Source organism: Silurus meridionalis, chromosome 23, assembly GCF_014805685.1.
Source record: "Silurus meridionalis isolate SWU-2019-XX chromosome 23, ASM1480568v1, whole genome shotgun sequence".
NCBI classification, from domain to species: domain Eukaryota; kingdom Metazoa; phylum Chordata; class Actinopteri; order Siluriformes; family Siluridae; genus Silurus; species Silurus meridionalis.
In genome coordinates, this window is record NC_060906.1 from 19,786,626 (window position 1) to 19,797,685 (window position 11,060).

Consider the following 11,060-nt stretch of genomic DNA (forward strand, 5'->3'; position numbering starts at 1 on the left):
AGCTGGGGTAGCTGTGGCTCCTCGAGCAAAATGTGGATGCAGAATTCAACGCCTTATTGAAGCAAAACAAGGTTTCCCATACCGGGAGTCGAACCCGGGCCGCCTGGGTGAAAACCAGGAATCCTAACCGCTAGACCATATGGGAAACAGACGTCGAAACCTGATCACAAAGGGCTGTGTCAGATGAGGACCAACTTTGAATCCATTGAAACACATCCCTTTGATATCAGTGTGTCAAACTGTGGCATCGTGCATAAGGTCAAAAAGAGCCGAGCCAGCCAGGAGTCGAACCTGGAATCTTCTGATCCGTAGTCAGACGCGTTATCCATTGCGCCACTGGCCCAAGCCTGAGCTACCTGAATGAGCTACTCACTCATTTTGATCCCCTTCATGAAACCGCGCCACTGGACGCGAGCCACGACCAAACCAAGAATTCAAAAACACAGCAAAAAAAATCACCTGAATTCAAGTTTGGGATGCTGTGTACATAGGCCGTTCTATTAGCCACTACTCTATGATGTTTTTATTTGCATTTATTTTACTCTGTTTTGCAGGCGTCCTAATCCAGAGAGTCATATAGTGAACCTTTGATCCAGTGAGCATAAAAAATTGTTGCTTTATCTGACAAGCAAAACTTTTAGATAGGGTATTAGCACAAGAATAGATAACTAATAAAACACTATGCAGCTTCAACCTAGCGTTTCGTCTGTGGATGGAGTTAGACTCAACACGTAAAAACGCGCAAACAAACTCAAAGGACGAGGTGGCTGAGTTGTTAAGGCCGTGGAATGCTAACCCTTTGTTCTCTGAAATTGTCGATTCCAATCCCATCTTTGTCGGTTGGTTTGCTTTAAAATTACCTCTTGCTTACACTTTTTTTCCCTGAAGGTGAACAAACTCCACTGCACATAGTAAAATTGACCTGTTTCTTAGCATGAATCTTGTAAATTGGTGTCTGGTGGAAACACTATTAGATTTCTAATCATTTAGTGGTCAAATTTTCTTAGCTGGTCCCTAAATATTAGTAATAGTAATATCTTCAGACAAATTCACATACACAATTTTACGGTAATTCTCTAAAAAAAAAAAAAAAAAAAAAAAAAAAGGAAATCGGGCTTCATTTCCCGCAGAAACAAAGTCAGACAGTTCCATGGAAGTGTCTAACGTCACTGTGCAAAAACTGGATTTTTGTGCTTACTCTTAAAGCGGCAGCCGACGAGGATGGGATTCGAACCCACGCGTGCAGAGCACAATGGATTAGCAGTCCATCGCCTTAACCACTCGGCCACCTCGTCACATGGCGCGACCCAATATCCTGACGAAGCCCTATTTTTCAAGACAGACCTAAGGACTTAAATAGTAATTGAAAAGAAGAAAATCTAAAAACACTATAAATGATAACTGTTTAAAAAGCCGCAGAATCTTGGGGTGACATAGCACATGTTCATTCGGTTTTCCCAATGGCAACCGACACAGGGCGGGTAAAGGCCATGCCGTGACCCGGATTCGAACCGGGGTTGCTGCGGCCACAACGCAGAGTACTAACCACTATACGATCACGGCGTTAAACGCTTGCGGTGGCGCAAAAGGGATGTTTGCCCTGGAACGTAAACTACTGGCTGACGACATGGGCCACACTGGGAGCTGTTCACCTCATTCGTCTTTCCTTCTGGTAACCATTTCAATGGTGTACAGCGTTGAGCTTTGTGAAAGTCAACTTACAAGCGTGACGCAAAACGTGGCCAAAGTCAGATTTAGCGTGCTATGTTGAAAGCACCATGCCATGACTCTAATACCAGCTGGGGTAGCTGTGGCTCCTCGAGCAAAATGTGGATGCAGAATTCAACGCCCTTATTGAAGCAAAAACAAGGTTTCCCATACCGGGAGTCGAACCCGGGCCGCCTGGGTGAAAACCAGGAATCCTAACCGCTAGACCATATGGGAAACAGGCGTCAAACCTGATCACAAAGGGCTGTGTCAGATGAGGACCAACTTTGAATCCATTGAAACACATCCCTTTGATATCAGTGTGTCAAACTGTGGCATCGTGCATAAGGTCAAAAAGAGCCGAGCCAGCCAGGAGTCGAACCTGGAATCTTCTGATCCGTAGTCAGACGTTATCCATTGCGCCACTGGCCCAAGCCTGAGCTACCTGAATGAGCTACTCACTCATTTTGATCCCCTTCATGAAACCGCGCCACTGGACGCGAGCCACGACCAAACCAAGAATTCAAAAGCACAGCAAAAAATCACCTGAATTCAAGTTTGGGATGCTGTGTACATAGGCCGTTCTATTAGCCACTACTCTATGATGTTTTTATTTGCATTTATTTTACTCTGTTTTGCAGGCGTCCTAATCCAGAGAGTCATATAGTGAACCTTTGATCCAGTGAGCATAAAAAATTGTTGCTTTATCTGACAAGCAAAACTTTTAGATAGGGTATTAGCACAAGAATAGATAACTAATAAAACACTATGCAGCTTCAACCTAGCGTTTCGTCTGTGGATGGAGTTAGACTCAACAGGTAAAAACACACGCAAATAAACTCAAAGGACGAGGTGGCTGAGTTGTTAAGGCCGTGGAATGCTAACCCATTGTTCTCTGAAATTGTCGATTCAATCCCATCTTTGTCGGTTGGTTTGCTTTAAAATTACCTCTTGCTTACACTTTTTTTCCCTGAAGGTGAACAAACTCCACTGCACATAGTAAAATTGACCTGTTTCTTAGCATGAATCTTGTAAATTGGTGTCTGGTGGAAACACTATTAGATTTCTAATCATTCAGTGGTAAATTTTTTTTTGCTGCTCCCTAAATATTAGTAATAGACAAATAGACAAAAGTCTTCAGACAAATTCACATACACAATTTTACTGTAATTCTCCCCAAATGTTCTTTGGGCTTTTCCCACTTCTTTAACCTCACCTTTCATTTCTATTTAGATATTCTAATACATTGTCAAAACAACTGGGAATAAAAATTATTGTTTTATCTGACAAGCAAAATTTTTAGATACAGTATAGCTAAAGAATAGATAACTACTAAAACATTATGCAGCTTCATCTAAGCGTTCCGTCAGTAGATGGCGATATATTCAAAACGTAACACACGCAGATTGAACTTCGAAGGACGAGGTGGCCGAGTGGTTAAGGCGATGGACTGCTAATCCATTGTGCTCTGCACGCGTGGGTTCGAATCCCATCCTCGTCGGTTTGTTTGTTTTAAAAATGACCTCTTGCTCAAACTCTTTACCTGAAGGTGAACAAACTCCTCTGCACAAAGTAAAATTGACTGGTTTATTAGCATGATTCTCGGAAATTGTTGGTCAAAATTTCATATCTGCTCCCTAAATAATAGTCAAATCAAATCGAATTTTATTTGTCACAAGGGCAACAGTGAATGGAATATAAAGTGAATGGAATGAGGAATAATAAACCAAGAAAAAAAGTAAAACTATAAAAATATAAAATATATGAAGATATATGTGAAAATATGTTTATACACATGGAGTTGATGACAGTAAAACAGTAAAAGTAAAGTTGATTAACGTGATTGTCTTTAAAGTGTCAATGTGCAGTATAAAGTGGTATAATAGTAATATCTTCAGATAAATTGACATACTGCATCAAACAGGAACTGATATAAATACAGAAGATGCAATCTTTGATGTAGTATATCAGTTTGTCTCATACAGTATATTGGTTTGGGCATAAAACAGTTTGTGAGATACTACTGATCCAGAAATAAATGGAAATAATTAAATTGTAAATGAATGATGACCTCCATCCCAAGTTTTCACATTACACTCTCAGGTTACCTGTTTTCTTTCACTACCACATTTGTCTAACTAATTGCTAAAGAGATAGATTAGAACTTCCACATAACATCTGGTCATGTTCCTGATGGTATCAATTTCTACAATTACATCTGGTCATGTTCCGATTATGTATTAAAAAAAAAAAAAAAACAAAACAAAAAAAAAAAAAAATATATATATATATATATATATATATATATATATATATATATATATATATATATATATATATAAATAAAGAAGAATTACTGTTATCATTGTCAGTTCTTGATGATACAAACAAAACAAAAAATGTTATTGCAAAGCTCCACCGAAGCTGCACTTTATATCCTACATTCATCAAACTGTTCTTGAAAACTTTTTTTTCTATAGGAATGAACATAATCCTAATCAATGCATTGATTTTGTCTAAAATCTGACCTGGAGTTGTTTATAACTTATTAGACAAAAGCGAATACATTCGCAGCACAATAGCACCATCTACAGGCTGCTGATTTAGACAAACCAAATAATCGGTTGATTAAATAAAATTAATGTCAGTTTAATTAAAGCATTTTCTAAAGACATTTAAAAATGTCGATCTTAGGTTCAATGCTAAAGACATCAACACAATGAAATTACACAATTGCCCCCATTATGTACAGATTCTGTTATTGGAAAATGAGTATATTTTTAGCAAATATTGTATTATAAAATTATCTTTCACCAGAGTGCAAATTACATCATGTTATAATATCTATAATCTACGATCACAAATATACAATAAATTTTATAAGCATTTCTTTTATACTGCACGGGAATTACAAAACATCATGACCAACAGAATGGTTGAAACTGATCATTTTTGACAGAAATATATAATAAAAACAATGCCTAGAGTTCTTTTTATTACAAGAGTTAACACAATAATAAAATAACACAATATAAAAGAACAGAAAGGACTAAACAAACATGGGAAAAAGCAAATGTACAGCCTCAGCTTTATTTAATGGCCTTTACATCACTAAAACACAAGTTTCAGACTGTTTTATCTGGCTTAGACTGATTTCACATTTTAGAATTCATTAACAAAAGCAAAATAAATTGTACAAAACATGAACTTGGGACGTTTTCACACTTGATTTGAATACCCGAGTCTGGGCTCAGAGCTGATTCTGGGCTCTGATTCTGGGCCCCCCTGCCAAAAGAAAAACCTTGAATGCATGGAATCATGAGGGGATACCTGAGGGGCATTCCCATAATTGTAAGTTATGTATTTATTGGGGTGACTGCAGTGCTTCAGTCTTTTAAAATTTATTTTATATTAGTAATAAAAACAACTTTCTCCCCAGCATCATGACAGTAGAAGCAGGAAGTAGCATCAAACATTGATGGTGTTACTCGGCATGTGGCTCTGAGCGTAGACAGTTTCAACACCTCATGCAGGTTCGGTTGAAGTGTGAAACCGACTTTTTATTGCAGACAAGAAGACTGGAAAAGGGCAAAGCATTTTTGGTTCTCAATCTTAAATACCTACCTTTGGCATGACAACACAGTTATATGAAAAAATAATTTGGAATTCTAAAGGTGTTTAAAGCAGGTGGTGTGTTTAACTTTCATACAACAATAAAGACACATAATAATCTCTCTCTCTCTCTCTCTCTCTCTCTCTCTCTCTCTCTCTCTCTCTCTCTCTCTCAGGCGAGTTAAACATGCTCCTGAGGTTCCAGTCACCACTGTCCCTGCCCCTCTCCCCTCAGTGGATCTTCCAACTTCGTCCAGGCCTGCCTCTGGATAGTGTTCTCTTCAATTGGAGGCCACTCTGTGCAGCTTGGGACGGTTTCTCATCAACGCTTTGGGTGGTTTCATGAAATTCCGGAGTAAGAACGGGAGCTTTGAGGATGGATTGGACTGTAGTTAATGTCAACAGGCTGCTACATTGACTTAGGACTACATTTCGCTTCTGATCACCATCACTGTACCCCGCAACATCGTATATCTGCTATAAATGGACATTTGGCGCAACCCAGATAAGGATGGGTTCCCTCTTGAGTCTGGTTCCTCTCAAGGTTTCTTCCTTTGCCATCTCGGGGAGTTTTTCCTTGCCACAGTCACCACCAGCTCAATCATCAGGGACAAACTTACTAATAAAGAACATAGACTAAACTAAGAGTGAGTCTGAAATTCTCAATGTTGGGCACCAGGTGGAGAATCTCATCAGTCACCCTGCAGCCTGAACACGAAGATGAACACAAGAGCACAACAAACTGTTATAAAATACTGCGTTCGTTGGTCATTTTATCACTGAAAAAAGCATACACAAAGAAAAAACAACTACCGTTCAGACTACCGTTCATATAACTGCAGTCAGGGAGCCGCACTTTTCTTTGTGTTGCGTGTCTAATCGTACACTTACGGTATGGGTGGTGGGAGCGGTCATAATAATATATGTAGATGTGTGTGTGTGTGTGTGTGTGTGTGTGTGTGTGTGTGTGTGTGTGCGTGTAGGCCCATATTCAAACACAGAATCTCTTTACTGTATAGTCTTTTAGAGTATACAGTAAAATGTAAAGGCAAAATAACCTTAATATTACATTCCTTTATAAGTTTGCTAATTCAATTAATTGATCTTTACGCAGTGTGATTCTGACTATCACTGAATTAATTTTCAGGTCGTTCTACTGTACAGTTTTAAAGAAACATAAACATCAGTGCATTTAAATTGCATATTCAAACACTCATAAAACATTTTCCTTTTATAGGTTTGCTTAATCTTTCAAAGAATTTTTATTTAGAGTATCAATGTCTATTATTCTCTAAAAGTTCAAGTCATTTTACTGTACAGTTTTTGATTAAAGTAAAGTCAAAAATCTCTCCAGCTTTTTCAACCATGTTTCATATTTATCATATAATATCACTGATTGATATATATATATATATATATATATATATATATATATATATATATATATATATATATATATAGTTGTTTTGGGTACTTTTATTTATTTATATGTATGTATCATGTATGTGTACGAAAGTATGTGCGTATGTATGCATGTGTGTATGTTTGTATGTATGTATCTTTGATTCAATCCAAACGCTGCTGCGTAGAAATGTGTGTATTTAAAAATGTGTGTTTTAAAAGTTACCTGTTGCTGGCTTACTTTCTATACCTAAAGATAAACAAACTCATAATATTTCAAATCTAAACTCTGCAACATGTAAAATTATTAGGGTTCTTTCATGGATTTCAGAAATTAGTGTCTGGTGAAAATGCTTTTGGATTTCTAATCATTCATGGGACAAATTCTCTAATTTGGTCCCCAAACTCTAGTAACATCCTCAGACAAACTTACATACTGCATCAAACAGGAACTGCATGTGTGTGGTATTATATTATTGAGCCTGATGCAGTATATCGGTTTGTGAGCAATTACAGCTAAATAAATAAAGAGAACATGTACCCTGATCTACATTATCTGAATTATAAACATATGATGACATTGTCAGCTTTTGTTAGAAATCCATTTAGAAACATAAAAAAAAAAGTATTGATGAGGTGGCCGAGTGGTTAAGGTGATGGACTGCTAATTCATTGTGCTCTGCATGTGTGGGTTTGAATCCCATCCTTGTTGAAAGAAACATCTTAAAGCTTAATTGCAATTTCTGATGTGATCACTAAAATCCAGGTTTTAAAACTCCATCACAACTTCTAGCTCTCAGTCTCTGTGCCTGAAGGTGAAATAAAGGTGGTCCCTAAATAGTAGCAGTATCATCAAAATGGTGCAATAACGTGTGTGTGTGTTTTATATATAATATATATATATATAATGTGCAGTAGCAGTATGAATGTGTAAATTACACATTTGAATGAACATTTTTCTAATAGGAGTCAGGGCCGGTTATAGCTAATTATTTTAAAATGGGCTGGTACAAACAATAGGTGGGCAATCAGTGATAATAGCGGCTCCAACACCTATGCCAGTTCTCCCCATAACTAATATTAAAATCTAAATCTTACGTTCATATCGAAGTTTGTGTTTGTTTGTTTTTTAATGTGCATGTTTCACATCCGGTCCTTTGTACGTCCCTGTCCGGCCCGCATGAGGCAAATCATAAATTACAGGGATGCACCGAAAATCTTCGGCCGGAATACCTAAATCACCGAAACAACACGGCAGAAACACAATTGTAATGACGCAATAAAAAAGCGCAGCAGCACACGGTTATCTGGATAAGAGCAACATGTCTGCCGTGTGAGGATAGCGGTTTGCAAAACATGCAATGCTGAAATTTCAAGAGGGGGGTTTAATTTATCACCTGAAATCCAAACATCCCGATTGCCATTCTAAATATGAGAAGAATGCGGCGCAGAAAAGTAAAGTCAATCCGAGCATGCGCACTCCGTCTGTAGAGGACGTTTTTGAAAAGGCAGGAAAGTTTTCCAGTGATGGTGCCGAGGCAAAATGCAGAACACAAAAAATTATGGATTTCATTGTCTTTTGAATTGAATTTTCATTTCGGTGCATCCCTAAAATATTATCGTTGGTGTGGCCCTCTGACACAATTCAGGTTTCTCATGTGGCCCCTTGTAAAATTAATTGCCCACCCCTGCGGTATATTCATTTCACGCACATGCGCATTTGACGAAAATACCGTATTGAACTCAAGCGAAGTGAACACGCACATAAAAAAACCCACAAACAAAGTCTGTGTCTTCTACCCTGAAACACGTGAAATCAAAGCATTGATCTGTTCTGACTGACATTCATGTGAAAGAATCGCTTCGAGTGGCAACAACGGAATACGAGACAGATTTGAAGGGGATTGTTCAAGGCAAGGAATGCCAAAAGTCCCACTAAGTAACATGCATAGTAAAAGAAAAACGCTATTGTAAATTATTATATTTTTGTTTGTGGACTTGGTTGAACTGAGAGTTTGTGTGTGTGAGGCAGTGCACACAATGTTCATTGTTGAAAATGACTGTCCTGTGGTCTTACAACTGTAGGAGTCAATTTCTGTCATTATGTTGGTGTGTGACATTTACAATAAATCTGGCTGAACAGAGGTGTGTGTGTGTGTGTGTGTGTGTGTGTGTGTGTGTGTGTGTGTGTGTGTGTGTGTGTGTGTAAGAGGAAGGGATGGGTGATGTTCATGCGTGCCCATGTGTATGATGTGGCTCTTTGCGGTAACACAGTAAAAAATGTGGCTCTCGGTCTCTGACTGGTTGGCCACCCCTGATCTAAATCAATGTCACAAACATAGTTATATGCAGGATACAACTTGCATTGAGATGAAAAAAATAAATCTTGAATCCAATCTTGAATCCATAGTGCTAGCATTAGTGCTAGACACGTCTTGGTTAATGGCTAACACTAGCACGTTTGATTCTTTAGCGTTTCATGTCCAGATTCAAGAATTTCTATTAAAAGGAGAAAATCCTGAAAATTCTGCATACCGAGGGAGTAAATGAATGAAGGATTGAAGGAATGAAGACATTTGTTAAAGTATGCTGTAGGACAGTTACAATTGAATAATTACTATGTAGTGTACTTGTAATATCGAAAATTCAGCTATAGAGTGAAGCTGTAGCACAACAAAACAGGACCTTGTGCTTATTTATTTATTTATTTAAAAACTGTCCAGAACGGATTTGTCTGAAGTTTCTCTTCCTCCACCTAACCACATCCGATTGGTGAAAAAGCTCAGACTGATTAGGCAGGATCGATCAGGCCTCTCCATCAACCTGCTTGCACAATAGCAAGCAACAAAACAATGGACATGTATGTGGACATGTATGTAATTATGTAAATCGATGTGTATAAATTATCGTTCATCGCTTGACAGGAAACAGTTATAACTGTAGCTGTCACTTGCTATTGTGAAAACATCGTCAGAGAGGCCAGACTAAACCATGTGGCTTGCTCAGAGTGCCTTTTCAACGATCCTTAAATGCTCCCAGGACGCAGTGTTTGTCTCGATCCACCAGAGGGCGACGCTTTACCTCCACAAAGAAAACCAAATAAAGTACTTTTTCATGCACTTTGTAACGACTAGTTTGTGAGCTTGTGCGCATAAAATGTTATTCCGATCTTTCTGTACATCCTCTGACACACACATTTCTGCATGCAAAAGAAACCAATGTCAAGTGTGCATCAAGAGAGAAAGAGGAAAAAGCTTTTTGTGCCACATATGTGGTGTATGCAGTATATTTGCAAAAAACATGCAACCACCTCAGTATATTTTATGGTTCAAAAACGTATCTATATAGGTATATTTGCCCTAAACGTGTGGTATGAGCTCAGGCAATACACAAACACAGCAAATACAAGTTTAACATTTGTAATGTTCTGCAAGAGCTGAAGTTGATTAGATAAAAGACCTAATACAACATTAGGTGATAATATTATTGTAGATTTATAATGGAATTAAATGATCCTGGGATGTGAACAGACATTTTGAGGAGCAAGGGCTTTAGTAAAAAAAAAAAAAAAGGGGCACTTCTCATATTTATATATATTTTTTTCTGCACAAAACACCAAATATATTAACACAACTTACCAATTAATTTTAATTCTCTTACACTTACACTTACACTTACACTGAACAGCTTTAATCAAAAAGCCTGTCCTGTTTTCATCCCAAGACTTGTATTTACAGTTTGATTTTACATAGATCTTCTGCTGTTTGCCGTCACACTTTTACACCTGCAGAGTGCCTGTCAGAAGTTTGAAAACACGTAGTTGTTTCTTTTGTTTCTATGTAACAAACTATGTTATGTAACAATATGAAGATTGTTCTTCAATTTTTCTTCGATCTCCGATTTTAAAAATCTTCTTTTTTTTTTTTTTTTCCATGATGGATAAAACTCCAGCCAACTGTTTGCTCTTTAAATAACACTTACAGAGTTTGTAATGGTAGCCATGGTTCAGTATTCCTATCATCCAGAATAAGTCTCAAACCTTCCCAGCTCCAAACAACCACAAACCATTAAGCTTTTACCTCCATGTTTGAGTGTGGGGTAAAGCAGTCTGCTAACATCTACTTTTCTGTTCTCTGTCTACATACATTCTTCAATTAGAGACAGACACTGTAAAATCTGGACTTATCTGTTCTTCATTTGACCAAATCTTGTTTAGCTTTTTACCTATTTTGTTACATATAAACAAAAGTGGCATTCTTTTGTGTCAAAAACAAAAGTCTTCTCTTACCATTGTTGTCTCTGTTTTGTAAAATGTTTACCTTGAAGGGTGCTCATCAGCC

At 37.7% G+C, this 11,060-nt stretch overlaps 7 non-coding genes across 7 annotated transcripts; 2 read left to right on the forward strand and 5 right to left on the reverse strand.

The window, feature by feature from the left end:
- Positions 1 to 73: 73 nt before the first annotated feature.
- trnae-uuc lies at positions 74 to 145 on the reverse strand. The gene has a single exon. It is a non-coding gene; the product is annotated as a tRNA-Glu (tRNA).
- A 125-nt stretch (positions 146 to 270) lies between these two features.
- trnar-acg lies at positions 271 to 343 on the reverse strand. Its single transcript has one exon. It is a non-coding gene; the product is annotated as a tRNA-Arg (tRNA).
- An 870-nt stretch (positions 344 to 1,213) lies between these two features.
- On the reverse strand, positions 1,214 to 1,295 carry trnas-gcu. Its single transcript has one exon. It is a non-coding gene; the product is annotated as a tRNA-Ser (tRNA).
- Positions 1,296 to 1,491: 196 nt separating this feature from the next.
- trnah-gug lies at positions 1,492 to 1,563 on the reverse strand. Its single transcript has one exon. It is a non-coding gene; the product is annotated as a tRNA-His (tRNA).
- Positions 1,564 to 1,872: 309 nt separating this feature from the next.
- On the reverse strand, positions 1,873 to 1,944 carry trnae-uuc. Its single transcript has one exon. It is a non-coding gene; the product is annotated as a tRNA-Glu (tRNA).
- A 1,182-nt stretch (positions 1,945 to 3,126) lies between these two features.
- On the forward strand, positions 3,127 to 3,208 carry trnas-gcu. Its single transcript has one exon. It is a non-coding gene; the product is annotated as a tRNA-Ser (tRNA).
- Positions 3,209 to 7,350: 4,142 nt separating this feature from the next.
- On the forward strand, positions 7,351 to 7,432 carry trnas-gcu. Its single transcript has one exon. It is a non-coding gene; the product is annotated as a tRNA-Ser (tRNA).
- The last annotated feature ends 3,628 nt before the right edge of the window (positions 7,433 to 11,060 follow it).